Source organism: Daphnia pulicaria, chromosome 3 (assembly GCF_021234035.1).
Source record: "Daphnia pulicaria isolate SC F1-1A chromosome 3, SC_F0-13Bv2, whole genome shotgun sequence".
Lineage (NCBI taxonomy): Eukaryota > Metazoa > Arthropoda > Branchiopoda > Diplostraca > Daphniidae > Daphnia > Daphnia pulicaria.
Window position 1 is genome coordinate 1,773,512 of NC_060915.1, and position 26,229 is coordinate 1,799,740.

Here is a 26,229-nt window from a genome sequence, read left to right on the forward strand (position 1 = left end):
TGCTGAATGTCAACGGCCATATCGAGTAGAACGCACCTGGTCTCGTCAGCTCCCAGAAGTTAAGTTACGTCGAGTCCTGTTAGTACTTGGAAGGGTGACCGCTTGGGAATACGGGATGTCGTTGGCGATGAATAGTTTGTTTTCAATAACAAATTTCTTGAATTTTTTTTTCAATCACGATGGTTACCAGTCCAAATTCGTAGATAAAACATTTCAATGCCTTAGAGATAGGTTCAATTCATCTATAAAAATGATTCTGGATCAATTCCATTGAGAGTTTTTCAAAGTTTATCGCGTTTTTTAATCGCGATGGTTACCAATCCAAATTCGTCGATCAAAATATCAATGGCATAGAGATAGGTTCAATTCATCTATAGGAATGATTCTGGATAAATTTCATTGCGAGTTTTTCAAAGTTGATCGCGCTTTTTTATTCGCGATGGTTACGAGTCCAAATTCAATGAACAAACATTTCTATCACTTTGAAGTTATTTTCTATTCATCCATTGGGACTGGGAGGGTAAATTTTCATTTTTGAATGTCAACGGCCATATCACGTAGAACGCACCTGGTCTCGTCAGCTCCCAGAAGTTAAGTTACGTCGAGTCCCGTTAGTATTTGGAAGGGTGACCGCTTGGGAATACGGGATGTCGTTGGCGATGAATAGTTTGTTTTCAATAACAAATTTCTTGAATTTTTTTTTCAATCACGATGGTTACCAGTCCAAATTCGTAGATAAAACATTTCAATGCCTTAGAGATAGGTTCAATTCATCTATAAAAATGATTCTGGATCAATTCCATTGAGAGTTTTTCAAAGTTTATCGCGTTTTTTAATCGCGATGGTTACCAATCCAAATTCGTCGATCAAAATATCAATGGCATAGAGATAGGTTCAATTCATCTATAGGAATGATTCTGGATGAATTTCATTGCGAGTTTTTCAAAGTTTATCGCGCTTTTTTATTCGCGATGGTTACGAGTCCAAATTCAATGAACAAACATTTCTATCACTTTGAAGTGATTTTCTATTCATCCATTGGGACTGGGAGGGTAAATTTTCATTTTTGAATGTCAACGGCCATATCACGTAGAACGCACCTGGTCTCGTCAGCTCCCAGAAGTTAAGTTACGTCGAGTCCCGTTAGTACTTGGAAGGGTGACCGCTTGGGAATACGGGATGTCGTTGGCGATGAATAGTTTGTTTTCAATAACAAATTTCTTGAATTTTTTTTTCAATCGCGATGGTTACCAGTCCAAATTCGTAGATAAAACATTTCAATGCCTTAGAGATAGGTTCAATTCATCTATAAGAATGATTATGGATCAATTTCATTGAGAGTTTTTCAAAGTTTATCGCGTTTTTTAATCGCGATGGTTACCAGTCCAAATTCGTAGATCAAAAATATCAATGGCATAGAGATAGGTTCAATTCATCTATAGGAATGATTCTGGATAAATTTCATTGCGAGTTTTTCAAAGTTTATCGCGCTTTTTTATTCGCGATGGTTACGAGTCCAAATTCAATGAACAAACATTTCTATCACTTTGAAGTGATTTTCTATTCATCCATTGGGACTGGGAGGGTAAATTTTCATTTTTGAATGTCAACGGCCATATCACGTAGAACGCACCTGGTCTCGTCAGCTCCTAGAAGTTAAGTTACGTCGAGTCCCGTTAGTACTTGGAAGGGTGACCGCTTGGGAATACGGGATGTCGTTGGCGATGAATAGTTTGTTTTCAATAACAAATTTCTTGAATTTTTTTTTCAATCGCGATGGTTACCAGTCCAAATTCGTAGATAAAACATTTCAATGCCTTAGAGATAGGTTCAATTCATCTATAAGAATGATTCTGGATCAATTCCATTGAGAGTTTTTCAAAGTTTATCGCGTTTTTTAATCGTGATGGTTACCAATCCAAATTCGTCGATCAAAATATCAATGGCATAGAGATAGGTTCAATTCATCTATAGGAATGATTCTGGATGAATTTCATTGCGAGTTTTTCAAAGTTTATCGCGCTTTTTTATTCGCGATGGTTACGAGTCCAAATTCAATGAACAAACATTTCTATCACTTTGAAGTGATTTTCTATTCATCCATTGGGACTGGGAGGGTAAATTTTCATTTTTGAATGTCAACGGCCATATCACGTAGAACGCACCTGGTCTCGTCAGCTCCCAGAAGTTAAGTTACGTCGAGTCCCGTTAGTACTTGGAAGGGTGACCGCTTGGGAATACGGGATGTCGTTGGCGATGAATAGTTTGTTTTCAATAACAAATTTCTTGAATTTTTTTTTTTTCAATCGCGATGGTTACCAGTCCAAATTCGTAGATAAAACATTTCAATGCCTTAGAGATAGGTTCAATTCATCTATAAGAATGATTATGGATCAATTTCATTGAGAGTTTTTCAAAGTTTATCGCGTTTTTTAATCGCGATGGTTACCAGTCCAAATTCGTAGATCAAAAATATCAATGGCATAGAGATAGGTTCAATTCATCTATAGGAATGATTCTGGATAAATTTCATTGCGAGTTTTTCAAAGTTGATCGCGCTTTTTTATTCGCGATGGTTACGAGTCCAAATTCAATGAACAAACATTTCTATCACTTTGAAGTGATTTTCTATTCATCCATTGGGACTGGGAGGGTAAATTTTCATTTTTGAATGTCAACGGCCATATCACGTAGAACGCACCTGGTCTCGTCAGCTCCCAGAAGTTAAGTTACGTCGAGTCCCGTTAGTACTTGGAAGGGTGACCGCTTGGGAATACGGGATGTCGTTGGCGATGAATAGTTTGTTTTCAATAACAAATTTCTTGAATTTTTTTTTCAATCACGATGGTTACCAGTCCAAATTCGTAGATAAAACATTTCAATGCCTTAGAGATAGGTTCAATTCATCTATAAAAATGATTCTGGATCAATTCCATTGAGAGTTTTTCAAAGTTTATCGCGTTTTTTAATCGCGATGGTTACCAATCCAAATTCGTCGATCAAAATATCAATGGCATAGAGATAGGTTCAATTCATCTATAGGAATGATTCTGGATAAATTTCATTGCGAGTTTTTCAAAGTTGATCGCGCTTTTTTATTCGCGATGGTTACGAGTCCAAATTCAATGAACAAACATTTCTATCACTTTGAAGTTATTTTCTATTCATCCATTGGGACTGGGAGGGTAAATTTTCATTTTTGAATGTCAACGGCCATATCACGTAGAACGCACCTGGTCTCGTCAGCTCCCAGAAGTTAAGTTACGTCGAGTCCCGTTAGTATTTGGAAGGGTGACCGCTTGGGAATACGGGATGTCGTTGGCGATGAATAGTTTGTTTTCAATAACAAATTTCTTGAATTTTTTTTTCAATCACGATGGTTACCAGTCCAAATTCGTAGATAAAACATTTCAATGCCTTAGAGATAGGTTCAATTCATCTATAAAAATGATTCTGGATCAATTCCATTGAGAGTTTTTCAAAGTTTATCGCGTTTTTTAATCGCGATGGTTACCAATCCAAATTCGTCGATCAAAATATCAATGGCATAGAGATAGGTTCAATTCATCTATAGGAATGATTCTGGATGAATTTCATTGCGAGTTTTTCAAAGTTTATCGCGCTTTTTTATTCGCGATGGTTACGAGTCCAAATTCAATGAACAAACATTTCTATCACTTTGAAGTGATTTTCTATTCATCCATTGGGACTGGGAGGGTAAATTTTCATTTTTGAATGTCAACGGCCATATCACGTAGAACGCACCTGGTCTCGTCAGCTCCCAGAAGTTAAGTTACGTCGAGTCCCGTTAGTACTTGGAAGGGTGACCGCTTGGGAATACGGGATGTCGTTGGCGATGAATAGTTTGTTTTCAATAACAAATTTCTTGAATTTTTTTTTCAATCGCGATGGTTACCAGTCCAAATTCGTAGATAAAACATTTCAATGCCTTAGAGATAGGTTCAATTCATCTATAAGAATGATTATGGATCAATTTCATTGAGAGTTTTTCAAAGTTTATCGCGTTTTTTAATCGCGATGGTTACCAGTCCAAATTCGTAGATCAAAAATATCAATGGCATAGAGATAGGTTCAATTCATCTATAGGAATGATTCTGGATAAATTTCATTGCGAGTTTTTCAAAGTTGATCGCGCTTTTTTATTCGCGATGGTTACGAGTCCAAATTCAATGAACAAACATTTCTATCACTTTGAAGTGATTTTCTATTCATCCATTGGGACTGGGAGGGTAAATTTTCATTTTTGAATGTCAACGGCCATATCACGTAGAACGCACCTGGTCTCGTCAGCTCCCAGAAGTTAAGTTACGTCGAGTCCCGTTAGTACTTGGAAGGGTGACCGCTTGGGAATACGGGATGTCGTTGGCGATGAATAGTTTGTTTTCAATAACAAATTTCTTGAATTTTTTTTTCAATCACGATGGTTACCAGTCCAAATTCGTAGATAAAACATTTCAATGCCTTAGAGATAGGTTCAATTCATCTATAAAAATGATTCTGGATCAATTCCATTGAGAGTTTTTCAAAGTTTATCGCGTTTTTTAATCGCGATGGTTACCAATCCAAATTCGTCGATCAAAATATCAATGGCATAGAGATAGGTTCAATTCATCTATAGGAATGATTCTGGATAAATTTCATTGCGAGTTTTTCAAAGTTGATCGCGCTTTTTTATTCGCGATGGTTACGAGTCCAAATTCAATGAACAAACATTTCTATCACTTTGAAGTTATTTTCTATTCATCCATTGGGACTGGGAGGGTAAATTTTCATTTTTGAATGTCAACGGCCATATCACGTAGAACGCACCTGGTCTCGTCAGCTCCCAGAAGTTAAATTACGTCGAGTCCCGTTAGTATTTGGAAGGGTGACCGCTTGGGAATACGGGATGTCGTTGGCGATGAATAGTTTGTTTTCAATAACAAATTTCTTGAATTTTTTTTTCAATCACGATGGTTACCAGTCCAAATTCGTAGATAAAACATTTCAATGCCTTAGAGATAGGTTCAATTCATCTATAAAAATGATTCTGGATCAATTCCATTGAGAGTTTTTCAAAGTTTATCGCGTTTTTTAATCGCGATGGTTACCAATCCAAATTCGTCGATCAAAATATCAATGGCATAGAGATAGGTTCAATTCATCTATAGGAATGATTCTGGATGAATTTCATTGCGAGTTTTTCAAAGTTTATCGCGCTTTTTTATTCGCGATGGTTACGAGTCCAAATTCAATGAACAAACATTTCTATCACTTTGAAGTGATTTTCTATTCATCCATTGGGACTGGGAGGGTAAATTTTCATTTTTGAATGTCAACGGCCATATCACGTAGAACGCACCTGGTCTCGTCAGCTCCCAGAAGTTAAGTTACGTCGAGTCCCGTTAGTACTTGGAAGGGTGACCGCTTGGGAATACGGGATGTTGTTGGCGATGAATAGTTTGTTTTCAATAACAAATTTCTTGAATTTTTTTTTCAATCACGATGGTTACCAGTCCAAATTCGTAGATAAAACATTTCAATGCCTTAGAGATAGGTTCAATTCATCTATAAAAATGATTCTGGATCAATTCCATTGAGAGTTTTTCAAAGTTTATCGCGTTTTTTAATCGCGATGGTTACCAATCCAAATTCGTCGATCAAAATATCAATGGCATAGAGATAGGTTCAATTCATCTATAGGAATGATTCTGGATGAATTTCATTGCGAGTTTTTCAAAGTTGATCGCGCTTTTTTATTCGCGATGGTTACGAGTCCAAATTCAATGAACAAACATTTCTATCACTTTGAAGTGATTTTCTATTCATCCATTGGGACTGGGAGGGTAAATTTTCATTTTTGAATGTCAACGGCCATATCACGTAGAACGCACCTGGTCTCGTCAGCTCCCAGAAGTTAAGTTACGTCGAGTCCCGTTAGTACTTGGAAGGGTGACCGCTTGGGAATACGGGATGTCGTTGGCGATGAATAGTTTGTTTTCAATAACAAATTTCTTGAATTTTTTTTTCAATCACGATGGTTACCAGTCCGAATTCGTAGATAAAACATTTCAATGCTTTAGAGATAGGTTCAATTCATCTATAAAAATGATTCTGGATCAATTCCATTGAGAGTTTTTCAAAGTTTATCGCGTTTTTTAATCGCGATGGTTACCAATCAAAATTCGTCGATCAAAATATCAATGGCATAGAGATAGGTTCAATTCATCTATAGGAATGATTCTGGATAAATTTCATTGCGAGTTTTTCAAAGTTTATCGCGCTTTTTTATTCGCGATGGTTACGAGTCCAAATTCAATGAACAAACATTTCTATCACTTTGAAGTGATTTTCTATTCATCCATTGGGACTGGGAGGGTAAATTTTCATTTTTGAATGTCAACGGCCATATCACGTAGAACGCACCTGGTCTCGTCAGCTCCCAGAAGTTAAGTTACGTCGAGTCCCGTTAGTACTTGGAAGGGTGACCGCTTGGGAATACGGGATGTCGTTGGCGATGAATAGTTTGTTTTCAATAACAAATTTCTTGAATTTTTTTTTCAATCACGATGGTTACCAGTCCAAATTCGTAGATAAAACATTTCAATGCCTTAGAGATAGGTTCAATTCATCTATAAGAATAATTATGGATCAATTTCATTGAGAGTTTTTCAAAGTTTATCGCGTTTTTTAATCGCGATGGTTACCAGTCCAAATTTGTAGATCAAAAATATCAATGGCATAGAGATAGGTTCAATTCATCTATAGGAATGATTCTGGATAAATTTCATTGCGAGTTTTTCAAAGTTGATCGCGCTTTTTTATTCGCGATGGTTACGAGTCCAAATTCAATGAACAAACATTTCTATCACTTTGAAGTGATTTTCTATTCATCCATTGGGACTGGGAGGGTAAATTTTCATTTTTGAATGTCAACGGCCATATCACGTAGAACGCACCTGGTCTCGTCAGCTCCCAGAAGTTAAGTTACGTCGAGTCACGTTAGTACTTGGAAGTGTGACCGCTTGGGAATACGGGATGTCGTTGGCGTTGAATAGTTTGTTTTCAATAACAAATTTCTTGAATTTTTTTTTCAATCGCGATGGTTACCAGTCCAAATTCGTAGATAAAACATTTCAATGCCTTAGAGATAGGTTCAATTCATCTATAAGAATGATTCTGGATCAATTCCATTGAGAGTTTTTCAAAGTTTATCGCGTTTTTTAATCGTGATGGTTACCAATCCAAATTCGTCGATCAAAATATCAATGGCATAGAGATAGGTTCAATTCATCTATAGGAATGATTCTGGATGAATTTCATTGCGAGTTTTTCAAAGTTTATCGCGCTTTTTTATTCGCGATGGTTACGAGTCCAAATTCAATGAACAAACATTTCTATCACTTTGAAGTGATTTTCTATTCATCCATTGGGACTGGGAGGGTAAATTTTCATTTTTGAATGTCAACGGCCATATCACGTAGAACGCACCTGGTCTCGTCAGCTCCCAGAAGTTAAGTTACGTCGAGTCCCGTTAGTACTTGGAAGGGTGACCGCTTGGGAATACGGGATGTCGTTGGCGATGAATAGTTTGTTTTCAATAACAAATTTCTTGAATTTTTTTTTCAATCACGATGGTTACCAGTCCAAATTCGTAGATAAAACATTTCAATGCCTTAGAGATAGGTTCAATTCATCTATAAGAATAATTATGGATCAATTTCATTGAGAGTTTTTCAAAGTTTATCGCGTTTTTTAATCGCGATGGTTACCAGTCCAAATTTGTAGATCAAAAATATCAATGGCATAGAGATAGGTTCAATTCATCTATAGGAATGATTCTGGATAAATTTCATTGCGAGTTTTTCAAAGTTGATCGCGCTTTTTTATTCGCGATGGTTACGAGTCCAAATTCAATGAACAAACATTTCTATCACTTTGAAGTGATTTTCTATTCATCCATTGGGACTGGGAGGGTAAATTTTCATTTTTGAATGTCAACGGCCATATCACGTAGAACGCACCTGGTCTCGTCAGCTCCCAGAAGTTAAGTTACGTCGAGTCACGTTAGTACTTGGAAGTGTGACCGCTTGGGAATACGGGATGTCGTTGGCGATGAATAGTTTGTTTTCAATAACAAATTTCTTGAATTTTTTTTTCAATCGCGATGGTTACCAGTCCAAATTCGTAGATAAAACATTTCAATGCCTTAGAGATAGGTTCAATTCATCTATAAGAATGATTCTGGATCAATTCCATTGAGAGTTTTTCAAAGTTTATCGCGTTTTTTAATCGTGATGGTTACCAATCCAAATTCGTCGATCAAAATATCAATGGCATAGAGATAGGTTCAATTCATCTATAGGAATGATTCTGGATGAATTTCATTGCGAGTTTTTCAAAGTTTATCGCGCTTTTTTATTCGCGATGGTTACGAGTCCAAATTCAATGAACAAACATTTCTATCACTTTGAAGTGATTTTCTATTCATCCATTGGGAATGGAAGGGTAAATTTTCATTGCTGAATGTCAACGGCCATATCGAGTAGAACGCACCTGGTCTCGTCAGCTCCCAGAAGTTAAGTTACGTCGAGTCCTGTTAGTACTTGGAAGGGTGACCGCTTGGGAATACGGGATGTCGTTGGCGATGAATAGTTTGTTTTCAATAACAAATTTCTTGAAATTTTTTTTCAATCACGATGGTTACCAGTCCAAATTCGTAGATAAAACATTTCAATGCCTTAGAGATAGGTTCAATTCATCTATAAGAATGATTATGGATCAATTCCATTGAGAGTTTTTCAAAGTTTATCGCGTTTTTTAATCGCGATGGTTACCAGTCCAAATTCGTAGATCAAAAATATCAATGGCATAGAGATAGGTTCAATCCATCTATAGGAATGATTCTGGATAAATTTCATTGCGAGTTTTTCAAAGTTGATCGCGCTTTTTTATTCGCGATGGTTACGAGTCCAAATTCAATGAACAAACATTTCTATCACTTTGAAGTGATTTTCTATTCATCCATTGGGACTGGGAGGGTAAATTTTCATTTTTGAATGTCAACGGCCATATCACGTAGAACGCACCTGGTCTCGTCAGCTCCCAGAAGTTAAGTTACGTCGAGTCCCGTTAGTACTTGGAAGGGTGACCGCTTGGGAATACGGGATGTCGTTGGCGATGAATAGTTTGTTTTCAATAACAAATTTCTTGAATTTTTTTTTCAATCACGATGGTTACCAGTCCAAATTCGTAGATAAAACATTTCAATGCCTTAGAGATAGGTTCAATTCATCTATAAGAATAATTATGGATCAATTTCATTGAGAGTTTTTCAAAGTTTATCGCGTTTTTTAATCGCGATGGTTACCAGTCCAAATTCGTAGATCAAAAATATCAATGGCATAGAGATAGGTTCAATTCATCTATAGGAATGATTCTGGATAAATTTCATTGCGAGTTTTTCAAAGTTGATCGCGCTTTTTTATTCGCGATGGTTACGAGTCCAAATTCAATGAACAAACATTTCTATCACTTTGAAGTGATTTTCTATTCATCCATTGGGACTGGGAGGGTAAATTTTCATTTTTGAATGTCAACGGCCATATCACGTAGATCGCACCTGGTCTCGTCAGCTCCCAGAAGTTAAGTTACGTCGAGTCCCGTTAGTACTTGGAAGGGTGACCGCTTGGGAATACGGGATGTCGTTGGCGATGAATAGTTTGTTTTCAATAACAAATTTCTTGAATTTTTTTTTTTTCAATCGCGATGGTTACCAGTCCAAATTCGTAGATAAAACATTTCAATGCCTTAGAGATAGGTTCAATTCATCTATAGGAATGATTCTGGATGAATTTCATTGCGAGTTTTTCAAAGTTTATCGCGCTTTTTTATTCGCGATGGTTACGAGTCCAAATTCAATGAACAAACATTTCTATCACTTTGAAGTGATTTTCTATTCATCCATTGGGACTGGGAGGGTAAATTTTCATTTTTGAATGTCAACGGCCATATCACGTAGAACGCACCTGGTCTCGTCAGCTCCCAGAAGTTAAGTTACGTCGAGTCCCGTTAGTACTTGGAAGGGTGACCGCTTGGGAATACGGGATGTCGTTGGCGATGAATAGTTTGTTTTCAATAACAAATTTCTTGAATTTTTTTTTCAATCACGATGGTTACCAGTCCAAATTCGTAGATAAAACATTTCAATGCCTTAGAGATAGGTTCAATTCATCTATAAGAATAATTATGGATCAATTTCATTGAGAGTTTTTCAAAGTTTATCGCGTTTTTTAATCGCGATGGTTACCAGTCCAAATTTGTAGATCAAAAATATCAATGGCATAGAGATAGGTTCAATTCATCTATAGGAATGATTCTGGATAAATTTCATTGCGAGTTTTTCAAAGTTGATCGCGCTTTTTTATTCGCGATGGTTACGAGTCCAAATTCAATGAACAAACATTTCTATCACTTTGAAGTGATTTTCTATTCATCCATTGGGACTGGGAGGGTAAATTTTCATTTTTGAATGTCAACGGCCATATCACGTAGAACGCACCTGGTCTCGTCAGCTCCCAGAAGTTAAGTTACGTCGAGTCACGTTAGTACTTGGAAGTGTGACCGCTTGGGAATACGGGATGTCGTTGGCGATGAATAGTTTGTTTTCAATAACAAATTTCTTGAATTTTTTTTTCAATCGCGATGGTTACCAGTCCAAATTCGTAGATAAAACATTTCAATGCCTTAGAGATAGGTTCAATTCATCTATAAGAATGATTCTGGATCAATTCCATTGAGAGTTTTTCAAAGTTTATCGCGTTTTTTAATCGTGATGGTTACCAATCCAAATTCGTCGATCAAAATATCAATGGCATAGAGATAGGTTCAATTCATCTATAGGAATGATTCTGGATGAATTTCATTGCGAGTTTTTCAAAGTTTATCGCGCTTTTTTATTCGCGATGGTTACGAGTCCAAATTCAATGAACAAACATTTCTATCACTTTGAAGTGATTTTCTATTCATCCATTGGGAATGGAAGGGTAAATTTTCATTGCTGAATGTCAACGGCCATATCGAGTAGAACGCACCTGGTCTCGTCAGCTCCCAGAAGTTAAGTTACGTCGAGTCCCGTTAGTACTTGGAAGGGTGACCGCTTGGGAATACGGGATGTCGTTGGCGATGAATAGTTTGTTTTCAATAACAAATTTCTTGAATTTTTTTTTCAATCACGATGGTTACCAGTCCAAATTCGTAGATAAAACATTTCAATGCCTTAGAGATAGGTTCAATTCATCTATAAGAATAATTATGGATCAATTTCATTGAGAGTTTTTCAAAGTTTATCGCGTTTTTTAATCGCGATGGTTACCAGTCCAAATTCGTAGATCAAAAATATCAATGGCATAGAGATAGGTTCAATTCATCTATAGGAATGATTCTGGATAAATTTCATTGCGAGTTTTTCAAAGTTGATCGCGCTTTTTTATTCGCGATGGTTACGAGTCCAAATTCAATGAACAAACATTTCTATCACTTTGAAGTGATTTTCTATTCATCCATTGGGACTGGGAGGGTAAATTTTCATTTTTGAATGTCAACGGCCATATCACGTAGATCGCACCTGGTCTCGTCAGCTCCCAGAAGTTAAGTTACGTCGAGTCCCGTTAGTACTTGGAAGGGTGACCGCTTGGGAATACGGGATGTCGTTGGCGATGAATAGTTTGTTTTCAATAACAAATTTCTTGAATTTTTTTTTTTTCAATCGCGATGGTTACCAGTCCAAATTCGTAGATAAAACATTTCAATGCCTTAGAGATAGGTTCAATTCATCTATAAGAATAATTATGGATCAATTTCATTGAGAGTTTTTCAAAGTTTATCGCGTTTTTTAATCGCGATGGTTACCAGTCCAAATTCGTAGATCAAAAATATCAATGGCATAGAGATAGGTTCAATTCATCTATAGGAATGATTCTGGATGAATTTCATTGCGAGTTTTTCAAAGTTTATCGCGCTTTTTTATTCGCGATGGTTACGAGTCCAAATTCAATGAACAAACATTTCTATCACTTTGAAGTGATTTTCTATTCATCCATTGGGAATGGAAGGGTAAATTTTCATTGCTGAATGTCAACGGCCATATCGAGTAGAACGCACCTGGTCTCGTCAGCTCCCAGAAGTTAAGTTACGTCGAGTCCCGTTAGTACTTGGAAGGGTGACCGCTTGGGAATACGGGATGTCGTTGGCGATGAATAGTTTGTTTTCAATAACAAATTTCTTGAATTTTTTTTTCAATCACGATGGTTACCAGTCCAAATTCGTAGATAAAACATTTCAATGCCTTAGAGATAGGTTCAATTCATCTATAAGAATAATTATGGATCAATTTCATTGAGAGTTTTTCAAAGTTTATCGCGTTTTTTAATCGCGATGGTTACCAGTCCAAATTCGTAGATCAAAAATATCAATGGCATAGAGATAGGTTCAATTCATCTATAGGAATGATTCTGGATAAATTTCATTGCGAGTTTTTCAAAGTTGATCGCGCTTTTTTATTCGCGATGGTTACGAGTCCAAATTCAATGAACAAACATTTCTATCACTTTGAAGTGATTTTCTATTCATCCATTGGGACTGGGAGGGTAAATTTTCATTTTTGAATGTCAACGGCCATATCACGTAGATCGCACCTGGTCTCGTCAGCTCCCAGAAGTTAAGTTACGTCGAGTCCCGTTAGTACTTGGAAGGGTGACCGCTTGGGAATACGGGATGTCGTTGGCGATGAATAGTTTGTTTTCAATAACAAATTTCTTGAATTTTTTTTTTTTCAATCGCGATGGTTACCAGTCCAAATTCGTAGATAAAACATTTCAATGCCTTAGAGATAGGTTCAATTCATCTATAAGAATAATTATGGATCAATTTCATTGAGAGTTTTTCAAAGTTCATCGCGTTTTTTAATCGCGATGGTTACCAGTCCAAATTCGTAGATCAAAAATATCAATGGCATAGAGATAGGTTCAATTCATCTATAGGAATGATTCTGGATAAATTTCATTGCGAGTTTTTCAAAGTTGATCGCGCTTTTTTATTCGCGATGGTTACGAGTCCAAATTCAATGAACAAACATTTCTATCACTTTGAAGTGATTTTCTATTCATCCATTGGGACTGGGAGGGTAAATTTTCATTTTTGAATGTCAACGGCCATATCACGTAGAACGCACCTGGTCTCGTCAGCTCCCAGAAGTTAAGTTACGTCGAGTCACGTTAGTACTTGGAAGTGTGACCGCTTGGGAATACGGGATGTCGTTGGCGATGAATAGTTTGTTTTCAATAACAAATTTCTTGAATTTTTTTTTCAATCGCGATGGTTACCAGTCCAAATTCGTAGATAAAACATTTCAATGCCTTAGAGATAGGTTCAATTCATCTATAAGAATGATTCTGGATCAATTCCATTGAGAGTTTTTCAAAGTTTATCGCGTTTTTTAATCGTGATGGTTACCAGTCCAAATTCGTCGATCAAAATATCAATGGCATAGAGATAGGTTCAATTCATCTATAGGAATGATTCTGGATGAATTTCATTGCGAGTTTTTCAAAGTTTATCGCGCTTTTTTATTCGCGATGGTTACGAGTCCAAATTCAATGAACAAACATTTCTATCACTTTGAAGTGATTTTCTATTCATCCATTGGGAATGGAAGGGTAAATTTTCATTGCTGAATGTCAACGGCCATATCGAGTAGAACGCACCTGGTCTCGTCAGCTCCCAGAAGTTAAGTTACGTCGAGTCCTGTTAGTACTTGGAAGGGTGACCGCTTGGGAATACGGGATGTCGTTGGCGATGAATAGTTTGTTTTCAATAACAAATTTCTTGAAATTTTTTTTCAATCACGATGGTTACCAGTCCAAATTCGTAGATAAAACATTTCAATGCCTTAGAGATAGGTTCAATTCATCTATAAGAATGATTATGGATCAATTCCATTGAGAGTTTTTCAAAGTTTATCGCGTTTTTTAATCGCGATGGTTACCAGTCCAAATTCGTAGATCAAAAATATCAATGGCATAGAGATAGGTTCAATTCATCTATAGGAATGATTCTGGATAAATTTCATTGCGAGTTTTTCAAAGTTGATCGCGCTTTTTTATTCGCGATGGTTACGAGTCCAAATTCAATGAACAAACATTTCTATCACTTTGAAGTGATTTTCTATTCATCCATTGGGACTGGGAGGGTAAATTTTCATTTTTGAATGTCAACGGCCATATCACGTAGAACGCACCTGGTCTCGTCAGCTCCCAGAAGTTAAGTTACGTCGAGTCACGTTAGTACTTGGAAGTGTGACCGCTTGGGAATACGGGATGTCGTTGGCGATGAATAGTTTGTTTTCAATAACAAATTTCTTGAATTTTTTTTTCAATCGCGATGGTTACCAGTCCAAATTCGTAGATAAAACATTTCAATGCCTTAGAGATAGGTTCAATTCATCTATAAGAATGATTATGGATCAATTCCATTGAGAGTTTTTCAAAGTTTATCGCGTTTTTTAATCGCGATGGTTACCAGTCCAAATTCGTAGATCAAAAATATCAATGGCATAGAGATAGGTTCAATCCATCTATAGGAATGATTCTGGATAAATTTCATTGCGAGTTTTTCAAAGTTGATCGCGCTTTTTTATTCGCGATGGTTACGAGTCCAAATTCAATGAACAAACATTTCTATCACTTTGAAGTGATTTTCTATTCATCCATTGGGACTGGGAGGGTAAATTTTCATTTTTGAATGTCAACGGCCATATCACGTAGAACGCACCTGGTCTCGTCAGCTCCCAGAAGTTAAGTTACGTCGAGTCCCGTTAGTACTTGGAAGGGTGACCGCTTGGGAATACGGGATGTCGTTGGCGATGAATAGTTTGTTTTCAATAACAAATTTCTTGAATTTTTTTTTCAATCACGATGGTTACCAGTCCAAATTCGTAGATAAAACATTTCAATGCCTTAGAGATAGGTTCAATTCATCTATAAGAATAATTATGGATCAATTTCATTGAGAGTTTTTCAAAGTTTATCGCGTTTTTTAATCGCGATGGTTACCAGTCCAAATTCGTAGATCAAAAATATCAATGGCATAGAGATAGGTTCAATTCATCTATAGGAATGATTCTGGATAAATTTCATTGCGAGTTTTTCAAAGTTGATCGCGCTTTTTTATTCGCGATGGTTACGAGTCCAAATTCAATGAACAAACATTTCTATCACTTTGAAGTGATTTTCTATTCATCCATTGGGACTGGGAGGGTAAATTTTCATTTTTGAATGTCAACGGCCATATCACGTAGATCGCACCTGGTCTCGTCAGCTCCCAGAAGTTAAGTTACGTCGAGTCCCGTTAGTACTTGGAAGGGTGACCGCTTGGGAATACGGGATGTCGTTGGCGATGAATAGTTTGTTTTCAATAACAAATTTCTTGAATTTTTTTTTTTTCAATCGCGATGGTTACCAGTCCAAATTCGTAGATAAAACATTTCAATGCCTTAGAGATAGGTTCAATTCATCTATAGGAATGATTCTGGATGAATTTCATTGCGAGTTTTTCAAAGTTTATCGCGCTTTTTTATTCGCGATGGTTACGAGTCCAAATTCAATGAACAAACATTTCTATCACTTTGAAGTGATTTTCTATTCATCCATTGGGACTGGGAGGGTAAATTTTCATTTTTGAATGTCAACGGCCATATCACGTAGAACGCACCTGGTCTCGTCAGCTCCCAGAAGTTAAGTTACGTCGAGTCCCGTTAGTACTTGGAAGGGTGACCGCTTGGGAATACGGGATGTCGTTGGCGATGAATAGTTTGTTTTCAATAACAAATTTCTTGAATTTTTTTTTCAATCACGATGGTTACCAGTCCAAATTCGTAGATAAAACATTTCAATGCCTTAGAGATAGGTTCAATTCATCTATAAGAATAATTATGGATCAATTTCATTGAGAGTTTTTCAAAGTTTATCGCGTTTTTTAATCGCGATGGTTACCAGTCCAAATTTGTAGATCAAAAATATCAATGGCATAGAGATAGGTTCAATTCATCTATAGGAATGATTCTGGATAAATTTCATTGCGAGTTTTTCAAAGTTGATCGCGCTTTTTTATTCGCGATGGTTACGAGTCCAAATTCAATGAACAAACATTTCTATCACTTTGAAGTGATTTTCTATTCATCCATTGGGACTGGGAGGGTAAATTTTCATTTTTGAATGTCAACGGCCATATCACGTAGAACGCACCTGGTCTCGTCAGCTCCCAGAAGTTAAGTTACGTCGAGTCACGTTAGTACTTGGAAGTGTGACCGCTTGGGAATACGGGATGTCGTTGGCGATGAATAGTTTGTTTTCAATAACAAATTTCTTGAATTTTTTTTTCAATCGCGATGGTTACCAGTCCAAATTCGTAGATAAAACATTTCAATGCCTTAGAGATAGGTTCAATTCATCTATAAGAATGATTCTGGATCAATTCCATTGAGAGTTTTTCAAAGTTTATCGCGTTTTTTAATCGTGATGGTTACCAATCCAAATTCGTCGATCAAAATATCAATGGCATAGAGATAGGTTCAATTCATCTATAGGAATGATTCTGGATGAATTTCATTGCGAGTTTTTCAAAGTTTATCGCGCTTTTTTATTCGCGATGGTTACGAGTCCAAATTCAATGAACAAACATTTCTATCACTTTGAAGTGATTTTCTATTCATCCATTGGGAATGGAAGGGTAAATTTTCATTGCTGAATGTCAACGGCCATATCGAGTAGAACGCACCTGGTCTCGTCAGCTCCCAGAAGTTAAGTTACGTCGAGTCCCGTTAGTACTTGGAAGGGTGACCGCTTGGGAATACGGGATGTCGTTGGCGATGAATAGTTTGTTTTCAATAACAAATTTCTTGAATTTTTTTTTCAATCACGATGGTTACCAGTCCAAATTCGTAGATAAAACATTTCAATGCCTTAGAGATAGGTTCAATTCATCTATAAGAATAATTATGGATCAATTTCATTGAGAGTTTTTCAAAGTTTATCGCGTTTTTTAATCGCGATGGTTACCAGTCCAAATTCGTAGATCAAAAATATCAATGGCATAGAGATAGGTTCAATTCATCTATAGGAATGATTCTGGATAAATTTCATTGCGAGTTTTTCAAAGTTGATCGCGCTTTTTTATTCGCGATGGTTACGAGTCCAAATTCAATGAACAAACATTTCTATCACTTTGAAGTGATTTTCTATTCATCCATTGGGACTGGGAGGGTAAATTTTCATTTTTGAATGTCAACGGCCATATCACGTAGATCGCACCTGGTCTCGTCAGCTCCCAGAAGTTAAGTTACGTCGAGTCCCGTTAGTACTTGGAAGGGTGACCGCTTGGGAATACGGGATGTCGTTGGCGATGAATAGTTTGTTTTCAATAACAAATTTCTTGAATTTTTTTTTTTTCAATCGCGATGGTTACCAGTCCAAATTCGTAGATAAAACATTTCAATGCCTTAGAGATAGGTTCAATTCATCTATAAGAATAATTATGGATCAATTTCATTGAGAGTTTTTCAAAGTTTATCGCGTTTTTTAATCGCGATGGTTACCAGTCCAAATTCGTAGATCAAAAATATCAATGGCATAGAGATAGGTTCAATTCATCTATAGGAATGATTCTGGATAAATTTCATTGCGAGTTTTTCAAAGTTGATCGCGCTTTTTTATTCGCGATGGTTACGAGTCCAAATTCAATGAACAAACATTTCTATCACTTTGAAGTGATTTTCTATTCATCCATTGGGACTGGGAGGGTAAATTTTCATTTTTGAATGTCAACGGCCATATCACGTAGAACGCACCTGGTCTCGTCAGCTCCCAGAAGTTAAGTTACGTCGAGTCACGTTAGTACTTGGAAGTGTGACCGCTTGGGAATACGGGATGTCGTTGGCGATGAATAGTTTGTTTTCAATAACAAATTTCTTGAATTTTTTTTTCAATCGCGATGGTTACCAGTCCAAATTCGTAGATAAAACATTTCAATGCCTTAGAGATAGGTTCAATTCATCTATAAGAATGATTCTGGATCAATTCCATTGAGAGTTTTTCAAAGTTTATCGCGTTTTTTAATCGTGATGGTTACCAGTCCAAATTCGTCGATCAAAATATCAATGGCATAGAGATAGGTTCAATTCATCTATAGGAATGATTCTGGATGAATTTCATTGCGAGTTTTTCAAAGTTTATCGCGCTTTTTTATTCGCGATGGTTACGAGTCCAAATTCAATGAACAAACATTTCTATCACTTTGAAGTGATTTTCTATTCATCCATTGGGAATGGAAGGGTAAATTTTCATTGCTGAATGTCAACGGCCATATCGAGTAGAACGCACCTGGTCTCGTCAGCTCCCAGAAGTTAAGTTACGTCGAGTCCTGTTAGTACTTGGAAGGGTGACCGCTTGGGAATACGGGATGTCGTTGGCGATGAATAGTTTGTTTTCAATAACAAATTTCTTGAAATTTTTTTTCAATCACGATGGTTACCAGTCCAAATTCGTAGATAAAACATTTCAATGCCTTAGAGATAGGTTCAATTCATCTATAAGAATGATTATGGATCAATTCCATTGAGAGTTTTTCAAAGTTTATCGCGTTTTTTAATCGCGATGGTTACCAGTCCAAATTCGTAGATCAAAAATATCAATGGCATAGAGATAGGTTCAATTCATCTATAGGAATGATTCTGGATAAATTTCATTGCGAGTTTTTCAAAGTTGATCGCGCTTTTTTATTCGCGATGGTTACGAGTCCAAATTCAATGAACAAACATTTCTATCACTTTGAAGTGATTTTCTATTCATCCATTGGGACTGGGAGGGTAAATTTTCATTTTTGAATGTCAACGGCCATATCACGTAGAACGCACCTGGTCTCGTCAGCTCCCAGAAGTTAAGTTACGTCGAGTCACGTTAGTACTTGGAAGTGTGACCGCTTGGGAATACGGGATGTCGTTGGCGATGAATAGTTTGTTTTCAATAACAAATTTCTTGAATTTTTTTTTCAATCGCGATGGTTACCAGTCCAAATTCGTAGATAAAACATTTCAATGCCTTAGAGATAGGTTCAATTCATCTATAAGAATGATTATGGATCAATTCCATTGAGAGTTTTTCAAAGTTTATCGCGTTTTTTAATCGCGATGGTTACCAGTCCAAATTCGTAGATCAAAAATATCAATGGCATAGAGATAGGTTCAATTCATCTATAGGAATGATTCTGGATAAATTTCATTGCGAGTTTTTCAAAGTTGATCGCGCTTTTTTATTCGCGATGGTTACGAGTCCAAATTCAATGAACAAACATTTCTATCACTTTGAAGTGATTTTCTATTCATCCATTGGGACTGGGAGGGTAAATTTTCATTTTTGAATGTCAACGGCCATATCACGTAGAACGCACCTGGTCTCGTCAGCTCCCAGAAGTTAAGTTACGTCGAGTCACGTTAGTACTTGGAAGTGTGACCGCTTGGGAATACGGGATGTCGTTGGCGATGAATAGTTTGTTTTCAATAACAAATTTCTTGAATTTTTTTTTCAATCGCGATGGTTACCAGTCCAAATTCGTAGATAAAACATTTCAATGCCTTAGAGATAGGTTCAATTCATCTATAAGAATGATTATGGATCAATTCCATTGAGAGTTTTTCAAAGTTTATCGCGTTTTTTAATCGCGATGGTTACCAGTCCAAATTCGTAGATCAAAAATATCAATGGCATAGAGATAGGTTCAATCCATCTATAGGAATGATTCTGGATAAATTTCATTGCGAGTTTTTCAAAGTTGATCGCGCTTTTTTATTCGCGATGGTTACGAGTCCAAATTCAATGAACAAACATTTCTATCACTTTGAAGTGATTTTCTATTCATCCATTGGGACTGGGAGGGTAAATTTTCATTTTTGAATGTCAACGGCCATATCACGTAGAACGCACCTGGTCTCGTCAGCTCCCAGAAGTTAAGTTACGTCGAGTCCCGTTAGTACTTGGAAGGGTGACCGCTTGGGAATACGGGATGTCGTTGGCGATGAATAGTTTGTTTTCAATAACAAATTTCTTGAATTTTTTTTTCAATCACGATGGTTACCAGTCCAAATTCGTAGATAAAACATTTCAATGCCTTAGAGATAGGTTCAATTCATCTATAAGAATAATTATGGATCAATTTCATTGAGAGTTTTTCAAAGTTTATCGCGTTTTTTAATCGCGATGGTTACCAGTCCAAATTCGTAGATCAAAAATATCAATGGCATAGAGATAGGTTCAATTCATCTATAGGAATGATTCTGGATGAATTTCATTGCGAGTTTTTCAAAGTTGATCGCGCTTTTTTATTCGCGATGGTTACGAGTCCAAATTCAATGAACAAACATTTCTATCACTTTGAAGTGATTTTCTATTCATCCATTGGGAATGGAAGGGTAAATTTTCATTGCTGAATGTCAACGGCCATATCGAGTAGAACGCACCTGGTCTCGTCAGCTCCCAGAAGTTAAGTTACGTCGAGTCCTGTTAGTACTTGGAAGGGTGACCGCTTGGGAATACGGGATGTCGTTGGCGATGAATAGTTTGTTTTCAATAACAAATTTCTTGAATTTTTTTTTCAATCACGATGGTTACCAGTCCAAATTCGTAGATAAAACATTTCAATGCCTTAGAGATAGGTTCAATTCATCTATAAGAATGATTATGGATCAATTCCATTGAGAGTTTTTCAAAGTTTATCGCGTTTTTTAATCGCGATGGTTACCAATCCAAATTCGTAGATCAAAAATATCAATGGCATAGAGATAGGTTCAATCCATCTATAGGAATGATTCTGGATAAATTTTATTGCGAGTTTTTCAAAGTTGATCGCGCTTTTTTATTCGCGATGGTTACGAGTCCAAATTCAATGAACAAACATTTCTATCACTTTGAAGTGATTTTCTATTCATCCATTGGGACTGGGAGGGTAAATTTTCATTTTTGAATGTCAACGGCCATATCACGTAGAACGCACCTGGTCTCGTCAGCTCCCAGAAGTTAAGTTACGTCGAGTCCCGTTAGTACTTGGAAGGGTGACCGCTTGGGAATACGGGATGTCGTTGGCGATGAATAGTTTGTTTTCAATAACAAATTTCTTGAATTTTTTTTTCAATCACGATGGTTACCAGTCCAAATTCGTAGATAAAACATTTCAATGCTTTAGAGATAGGTTCAATTCATCTATAAAAATGATTCTGGATCAATTCCATTGAGAGTTTTTCAAAGTTTATCGCGTTTTTTAATCGCGATGGTTACCAATCCAAATTCGTCGATCAAAATATCAATGGCATAGAGATAGGTTCAATTCATCTATAGGAATGATTCTGGATGAATTTCATTGCGAGTTTTTCAAAGTTTATCGCGCTTTTTTATTCGCGATGGTTACGAGTCCAAATTCAATGAACAAACATTTCTATCACTTTGAAGTGATTTTCTATTCATCCATTGGGACTGGGAGGGTAAATTTTCATTTTTGAATGTCAACGGCCATATCACGTAGAACGCACCTGGTCTCGTCAGCTCCCAGAAGTTAAGTTACGTCGAGTCACGTTAGTACTTGGAAGTGTGACCGCTTGGGAATACGGGATGTCGTTGGCGATGAATAGTTTGTTTTCAATAACAAATTTCTTGAATTTTTTTTTCAATCGCGATGGTTACCAGTCCAAATTCGTAGATAAAACATTTCAATGCCTTAGAGATAGGTTCAATTCATCTATAAGAATGATTCTGAATCAATTCCATTGAGAGTTTTTCAAAGTTTATCGCGTTTTTTAATCGTGATGGTTACCAATCCAAATTCGTCGATCAAAATATCAATGGCATAGAGATAGGTTCAATTCATCTATAGGAATGATTCTGGATGAATTTCATTGCGAGTTTTTCAAAGTTTATCGCGCTTTTTTATTCGCGATGGTTACGAGTCCAAATTCAATGAACAAACATTTCTATCACTTTGAAGTGATTTTCTATTCATCCATTGGGAATGGAAGGGTAAATTTTCATTGCTGAATGTCAACGGCCATATCGAGTAGAACGCACCTGGTCTCGTCAGCTCCCAGAAGTTAAGTTACGTCGAGTCCTGTTAGTACTTGGAAGGGTGACCGCTTGGGAATACGGGATGTCGTTGGCGATGAATAGTTTGTTTTCAATAACAAATTTCTTGAATTTTTTTTTCAATCGCGATGGTTACCAGTCCAAATTCGTAGATAAAACATTTCAATGCCTTAGAGATAGGTTCAATTCATCTATAAGAATGATTATGGATCAATTCCATTGAGAGTTTTTCAAAGTTTATCGCGTTTTTTAATCGCGATGGTTACCAGTCCAAATTCGTAGATCAAAAATATCAATGGCATAGAGATAGGTTCAATCCATCTATAGGAATGATTCTGGATAAATTTCATTGCGAGTTTTTCAAAGTTGATCGCGCTTTTTTATTCGCGATGGTTACGAGTCCAAATTCAATGAACAAACATTTCTATCACTTTGAAGTGATTTTCTATTCATCCATTGGGACTGGGAGGGTAAATTTTCATTTTTGAATGTCAACGGCCATATCACGTAGAACGCACCTGGTCTCGTCAGCTCCCAGAAGTTAAGTTACGTCGAGTCCCGTTAGTACTTGGAAGGGTGACCGCTTGGGAATACGGGATGTCGTTGGCGATGAATAGTTTGTTTTCAATAACAAATTTCTTGAATTTTTTTTTCAATCACGATGGTTACCAGTCCAAATTCGTAGATAAAACATTTCAATGCCTTAGAGATAGGTTCAATTCATCTATAAGAATAATTATGGATCAATTTCATTGAGAGTTTTTCAAAGTTTATCGCGTTTTTTAATCGCGATGGTTACCAGTCCAAATTCGTAGATCAAAAATATCAATGGCATAGAGATAGGTTCAATTCATCTATAGGAATGATTCTGGATGAATTTCATTGCGAGTTTTTCAAAGTTGATCGCGCTTTTTTATTCGCGATGGTTACGAGTCCAAATTCAATGAACAAACATTTCTATCACTTTGAAGTGATTTTCTATTCATCCATTGGGACTGGGAGGGTAAATTTTCATTTTTGAATGTCAACGGCCATATCACGTAGAACGCACCTGGTCTCGTCAGCTCCCAGAAGTTAAGTTACGTCGAGTCCCGTTAGTACTTGGAAGGGTGACCGCTTGGGAATACGGGATGTCGTTGGCGATGAATAGTTTGTTTTCAATAACAAATTTCTTGAATTTTTTTTTCAATCACGATGGTTACCAGTCCAAATTCGTAGATAAAACATTTCAATGCCTTAGAGATAGGTTCAATTCATCTATAAGAATAATTATGGATCAATTTCATTGAGAGTTTTTCAAAGTTTATCGCGTTTTTTAATCGCGATGGTTACCAGTCCAAATTCGTAGATCAAAAATATCAATGGCATAGAGATAGGTTCAATTCATCTATAGGAATGATTCTGGATGAATTTCATTGCGAGTTTTTCAAAGTTGATCGCGCTTTTTTATTCGCGATGGTTACGAGTCCAAATTCAATGAACAAACATTTCTATCACTTTGAAGTGATTTTCTATTCATCCATTGGGAATGGAAGGGTAAATTTTCATTGCTGAATGTCAACGGCCATATCGAGTAGAACGCACCTGGTCTCGTCAGCTCCCAGAAGTTAAGTTACGTCGAGTCCTGTTAGTACTTGGAAGGGTGACCGCTTGGGAATACGGGATGTCGTTGGCGATGAATAGTTTGTTTTCAATAACAAATTTCTTGAATTTTTTTTTCAATCACGATGGTTACCAGTCCAAATTCGTAGATAAAACATTTCAATGCCTTAGAGATAGGTTCAATTCATCTATAAGAATGATTATGGATCAATTCCATTGAGAGTTTTTCAAAGTTTATCGCGTTTTTTAATCGCGATGGTTACCAATCCAAATTCGTAGATCAAAAATATCAATGGCATAGAGATAGGTTCAATCCATCTATAGGAATGATTCTGGATAAATTTTATTGCGAGTTTTTCAAAGTTGATCGCGCTTTTTTATTCGCGATGGTTACGAGTCCAAATTCAATGAACAAACATTTCTATCACTTTGAAGTGATTTTCTATTCATCCATTGGGAATGGAAGGGTAAATTTTCATTGCTGAATGTCAACGGCCATATCGAGTAGAACGCACCTGGTCTCGTCAGCTCCCAGAAGTTAAGTTACGTCGAGTCCTGTTAGTACTTGGAAGGGTGACCGCTTGGGAATACGGGATGTCGTTGGCGATGAATAGTTTGTTTTCAATAACAAATTTCTTGAATTTTTTTTTCAATCACGATGGTTACCAGTCCAAATTCGTAGATAAAACATTTCAATGCTTTAGAGATAGGTTCAATTCATCTATAAAAATGATTCTGGATCAATTCCATTGAGAGTTTTTCAAAGTTTATCGCGTTTTTTAATCGCGATGGTTACCAATCCAAATTCGTCGATCAAAATATCAATGGCATAGAGATAGGTTCAATTCATCTATAGGAATGATTCTGGATGAATTTCATTGCGAGTTTTTCAAAGTTTATCGCGCTTTTTTATTCGCGATGGTTACGAGTCCAAATTCAATGAACAAACATTTCTATCACTTTGAAGTGATTTTCTATTCATCCATTGGGACTGGGAGGGTAAATTTTCATTTTTGAATGTCAACGGCCATATCACGTAGAACGCACCTGGTCTCGTCAGCTCCCAGAAGTTAAGTTACGTCGAGTCACGTTAGTACTTGGAAGTGTGACCGCTTGGGAATACGGGATGTCGTTGGCGATGAATAGTTTGTTTTCAATAACAAATTTCTTGAATTTTTTTTTCAATCGCGATGGTTACCAGTCCAAATTCGTAGATAAAACATTTCAATGCCTTAGAGATAGGTTCAATTCATCTATAAGAATGATTCTGGATCAATTCCATTGAGAGTTTTTCAAAGTTTATCGCGTTTTTTAATCGTGATGGTTACCAATCCAAATTCGTCGATCAAAATATCAATGGCATAGAGATAGGTTCAATTCATCTATAGGAATGATTCTGGATGAATTTCATTGCGAGTTTTTCAAAGTTTATCGCGCTTTTTTATTCGCGATGGTTACGAGTCCAAATTCAATGAACAAACATTTCTATCACTTTGAAGTGATTTTCTATTCATCCATTGGGAATGGAAGGGTAAATTTTCATTGCTGAATGTCAACGGCCATATCGAGTAGAACGCACCTGGTCTCGTCAGCTCCCAGAAGTTAAGTTACGTCGAGTCCTGTTAGTACTTGGAAGGGTGACCGCTTGGGAATACGGGATGTCGTTGGCGATGAATAGTTTGTTTTCAATAACAAATTTCTTGAATTTTTTTTTCAATCGCGATGGTTACCAGTCCAAATTCGTAGATAAAACATTTCAATGCCTTAGAGATAGGTTCAATTCATCTATAAGAATGATTATGGATCAATTCCATTGAGAGTTTTTCAAAGTTTATCGCGTTTTTTAATCGCGATGGTTACCAGTCCAAATTCGTAGATCAAAAATATCAATGGCATAGAGATAGGTTCAATCCATCTATAGGAATGATTCTGGATAAATTTCATTGCGAGTTTTTCAAAGTTGATCGCGCTTTTTTATTCGCGATGGTTACGAGTCCAAATTCAATGAACAAACATTTCTATCACTTTGAAGTGATTTTCTATTCATCCATTGGGACTGGGAGGGTAAATTTTCATTTTTGAATGTCAACGGCCATATCACGTAGAACGCACCTGGTCTCGTCAGCTCCCAGAAGTTAAGTTACGTCGAGTCCCGTTAGTACTTGGAAGGGTGACCGCTTGGGAATACGGGATGTCGTTGGCGATGAATAGTTTGTTTTCAATAACAAATTTCTTGAATTTTTTTTTCAATCACGATGGTTACCAGTCCAAATTCGTAGATAAAACATTTCAATGCCTTAGAGATAGGTTCAATTCATCTATAAGAATAATTATGGATCAATTTCATTGAGAGTTTTTCAAAGTTTATCGCGTTTTTTAATCGCGATGGTTACCAGTCCAAATTCGTAGATCAAAAATATCAATGGCATAGAGATAGGTTCAATTCATC

The 26,229-nt window shown here is 36.6% G+C and overlaps 50 pseudogenes; all 50 read left to right on the top strand.

The window, feature by feature from the left end:
- Nucleotides 1–8: 8 nt before the first annotated feature.
- LOC124329699 lies at nt 9–127 on the top strand (annotated as a pseudogene).
- A 413-nt stretch (nt 128–540) lies between these two features.
- LOC124334587 lies at nt 541–659 on the top strand (annotated as a pseudogene).
- A 413-nt stretch (nt 660–1,072) lies between these two features.
- On the top strand, nt 1,073–1,191 carry LOC124332115 (annotated as a pseudogene).
- Nucleotides 1,192–1,605: 414 nt separating this feature from the next.
- On the top strand, nt 1,606–1,724 carry LOC124334881 (annotated as a pseudogene).
- Nucleotides 1,725–2,137: 413 nt separating this feature from the next.
- Nucleotides 2,138–2,256, top strand: LOC124332116 (annotated as a pseudogene).
- A 417-nt stretch (nt 2,257–2,673) lies between these two features.
- On the top strand, nt 2,674–2,792 carry LOC124332117 (annotated as a pseudogene).
- A 413-nt stretch (nt 2,793–3,205) lies between these two features.
- Nucleotides 3,206–3,324, top strand: LOC124334588 (annotated as a pseudogene).
- Nucleotides 3,325–3,737: 413 nt separating this feature from the next.
- Nucleotides 3,738–3,856, top strand: LOC124332118 (annotated as a pseudogene).
- Nucleotides 3,857–4,270: 414 nt separating this feature from the next.
- On the top strand, nt 4,271–4,389 carry LOC124332119 (annotated as a pseudogene).
- A 413-nt stretch (nt 4,390–4,802) lies between these two features.
- On the top strand, nt 4,803–4,921 carry LOC124335272 (annotated as a pseudogene).
- A 413-nt stretch (nt 4,922–5,334) lies between these two features.
- LOC124333531 lies at nt 5,335–5,453 on the top strand (annotated as a pseudogene).
- Nucleotides 5,454–5,866: 413 nt separating this feature from the next.
- Nucleotides 5,867–5,985, top strand: LOC124332120 (annotated as a pseudogene).
- Nucleotides 5,986–6,398: 413 nt separating this feature from the next.
- On the top strand, nt 6,399–6,517 carry LOC124332121 (annotated as a pseudogene).
- A 414-nt stretch (nt 6,518–6,931) lies between these two features.
- Nucleotides 6,932–7,050, top strand: LOC124335266 (annotated as a pseudogene).
- A 413-nt stretch (nt 7,051–7,463) lies between these two features.
- On the top strand, nt 7,464–7,582 carry LOC124332122 (annotated as a pseudogene).
- Nucleotides 7,583–7,996: 414 nt separating this feature from the next.
- LOC124335239 lies at nt 7,997–8,115 on the top strand (annotated as a pseudogene).
- Nucleotides 8,116–8,528: 413 nt separating this feature from the next.
- LOC124329700 lies at nt 8,529–8,647 on the top strand (annotated as a pseudogene).
- A 414-nt stretch (nt 8,648–9,061) lies between these two features.
- On the top strand, nt 9,062–9,180 carry LOC124332124 (annotated as a pseudogene).
- A 414-nt stretch (nt 9,181–9,594) lies between these two features.
- LOC124333607 lies at nt 9,595–9,713 on the top strand (annotated as a pseudogene).
- A 287-nt stretch (nt 9,714–10,000) lies between these two features.
- LOC124332125 lies at nt 10,001–10,119 on the top strand (annotated as a pseudogene).
- A 414-nt stretch (nt 10,120–10,533) lies between these two features.
- On the top strand, nt 10,534–10,652 carry LOC124335240 (annotated as a pseudogene).
- Nucleotides 10,653–11,065: 413 nt separating this feature from the next.
- Nucleotides 11,066–11,184, top strand: LOC124335179 (annotated as a pseudogene).
- A 414-nt stretch (nt 11,185–11,598) lies between these two features.
- On the top strand, nt 11,599–11,717 carry LOC124333608 (annotated as a pseudogene).
- Nucleotides 11,718–12,134: 417 nt separating this feature from the next.
- On the top strand, nt 12,135–12,253 carry LOC124335181 (annotated as a pseudogene).
- Nucleotides 12,254–12,667: 414 nt separating this feature from the next.
- Nucleotides 12,668–12,786, top strand: LOC124333609 (annotated as a pseudogene).
- A 417-nt stretch (nt 12,787–13,203) lies between these two features.
- On the top strand, nt 13,204–13,322 carry LOC124335241 (annotated as a pseudogene).
- Nucleotides 13,323–13,735: 413 nt separating this feature from the next.
- LOC124329702 lies at nt 13,736–13,854 on the top strand (annotated as a pseudogene).
- Nucleotides 13,855–14,268: 414 nt separating this feature from the next.
- LOC124335243 lies at nt 14,269–14,387 on the top strand (annotated as a pseudogene).
- A 414-nt stretch (nt 14,388–14,801) lies between these two features.
- Nucleotides 14,802–14,920, top strand: LOC124332126 (annotated as a pseudogene).
- Nucleotides 14,921–15,334: 414 nt separating this feature from the next.
- LOC124333610 lies at nt 15,335–15,453 on the top strand (annotated as a pseudogene).
- A 287-nt stretch (nt 15,454–15,740) lies between these two features.
- On the top strand, nt 15,741–15,859 carry LOC124332127 (annotated as a pseudogene).
- A 414-nt stretch (nt 15,860–16,273) lies between these two features.
- LOC124335244 lies at nt 16,274–16,392 on the top strand (annotated as a pseudogene).
- A 413-nt stretch (nt 16,393–16,805) lies between these two features.
- Nucleotides 16,806–16,924, top strand: LOC124335182 (annotated as a pseudogene).
- A 414-nt stretch (nt 16,925–17,338) lies between these two features.
- Nucleotides 17,339–17,457, top strand: LOC124333612 (annotated as a pseudogene).
- Nucleotides 17,458–17,874: 417 nt separating this feature from the next.
- On the top strand, nt 17,875–17,993 carry LOC124335245 (annotated as a pseudogene).
- A 413-nt stretch (nt 17,994–18,406) lies between these two features.
- Nucleotides 18,407–18,525, top strand: LOC124329703 (annotated as a pseudogene).
- Nucleotides 18,526–18,939: 414 nt separating this feature from the next.
- LOC124335246 lies at nt 18,940–19,058 on the top strand (annotated as a pseudogene).
- A 414-nt stretch (nt 19,059–19,472) lies between these two features.
- On the top strand, nt 19,473–19,591 carry LOC124335247 (annotated as a pseudogene).
- Nucleotides 19,592–20,005: 414 nt separating this feature from the next.
- On the top strand, nt 20,006–20,124 carry LOC124332128 (annotated as a pseudogene).
- Nucleotides 20,125–20,538: 414 nt separating this feature from the next.
- Nucleotides 20,539–20,657, top strand: LOC124329704 (annotated as a pseudogene).
- A 414-nt stretch (nt 20,658–21,071) lies between these two features.
- On the top strand, nt 21,072–21,190 carry LOC124332129 (annotated as a pseudogene).
- A 413-nt stretch (nt 21,191–21,603) lies between these two features.
- Nucleotides 21,604–21,722, top strand: LOC124335248 (annotated as a pseudogene).
- A 413-nt stretch (nt 21,723–22,135) lies between these two features.
- Nucleotides 22,136–22,254, top strand: LOC124329705 (annotated as a pseudogene).
- A 414-nt stretch (nt 22,255–22,668) lies between these two features.
- LOC124332131 lies at nt 22,669–22,787 on the top strand (annotated as a pseudogene).
- A 414-nt stretch (nt 22,788–23,201) lies between these two features.
- LOC124332132 lies at nt 23,202–23,320 on the top strand (annotated as a pseudogene).
- A 414-nt stretch (nt 23,321–23,734) lies between these two features.
- Nucleotides 23,735–23,853, top strand: LOC124329706 (annotated as a pseudogene).
- A 414-nt stretch (nt 23,854–24,267) lies between these two features.
- Nucleotides 24,268–24,386, top strand: LOC124329707 (annotated as a pseudogene).
- A 413-nt stretch (nt 24,387–24,799) lies between these two features.
- LOC124335249 lies at nt 24,800–24,918 on the top strand (annotated as a pseudogene).
- Nucleotides 24,919–25,331: 413 nt separating this feature from the next.
- LOC124329708 lies at nt 25,332–25,450 on the top strand (annotated as a pseudogene).
- Nucleotides 25,451–25,864: 414 nt separating this feature from the next.
- LOC124332133 lies at nt 25,865–25,983 on the top strand (annotated as a pseudogene).
- Nucleotides 25,984–26,229: the final 246 nt, after the last annotated feature.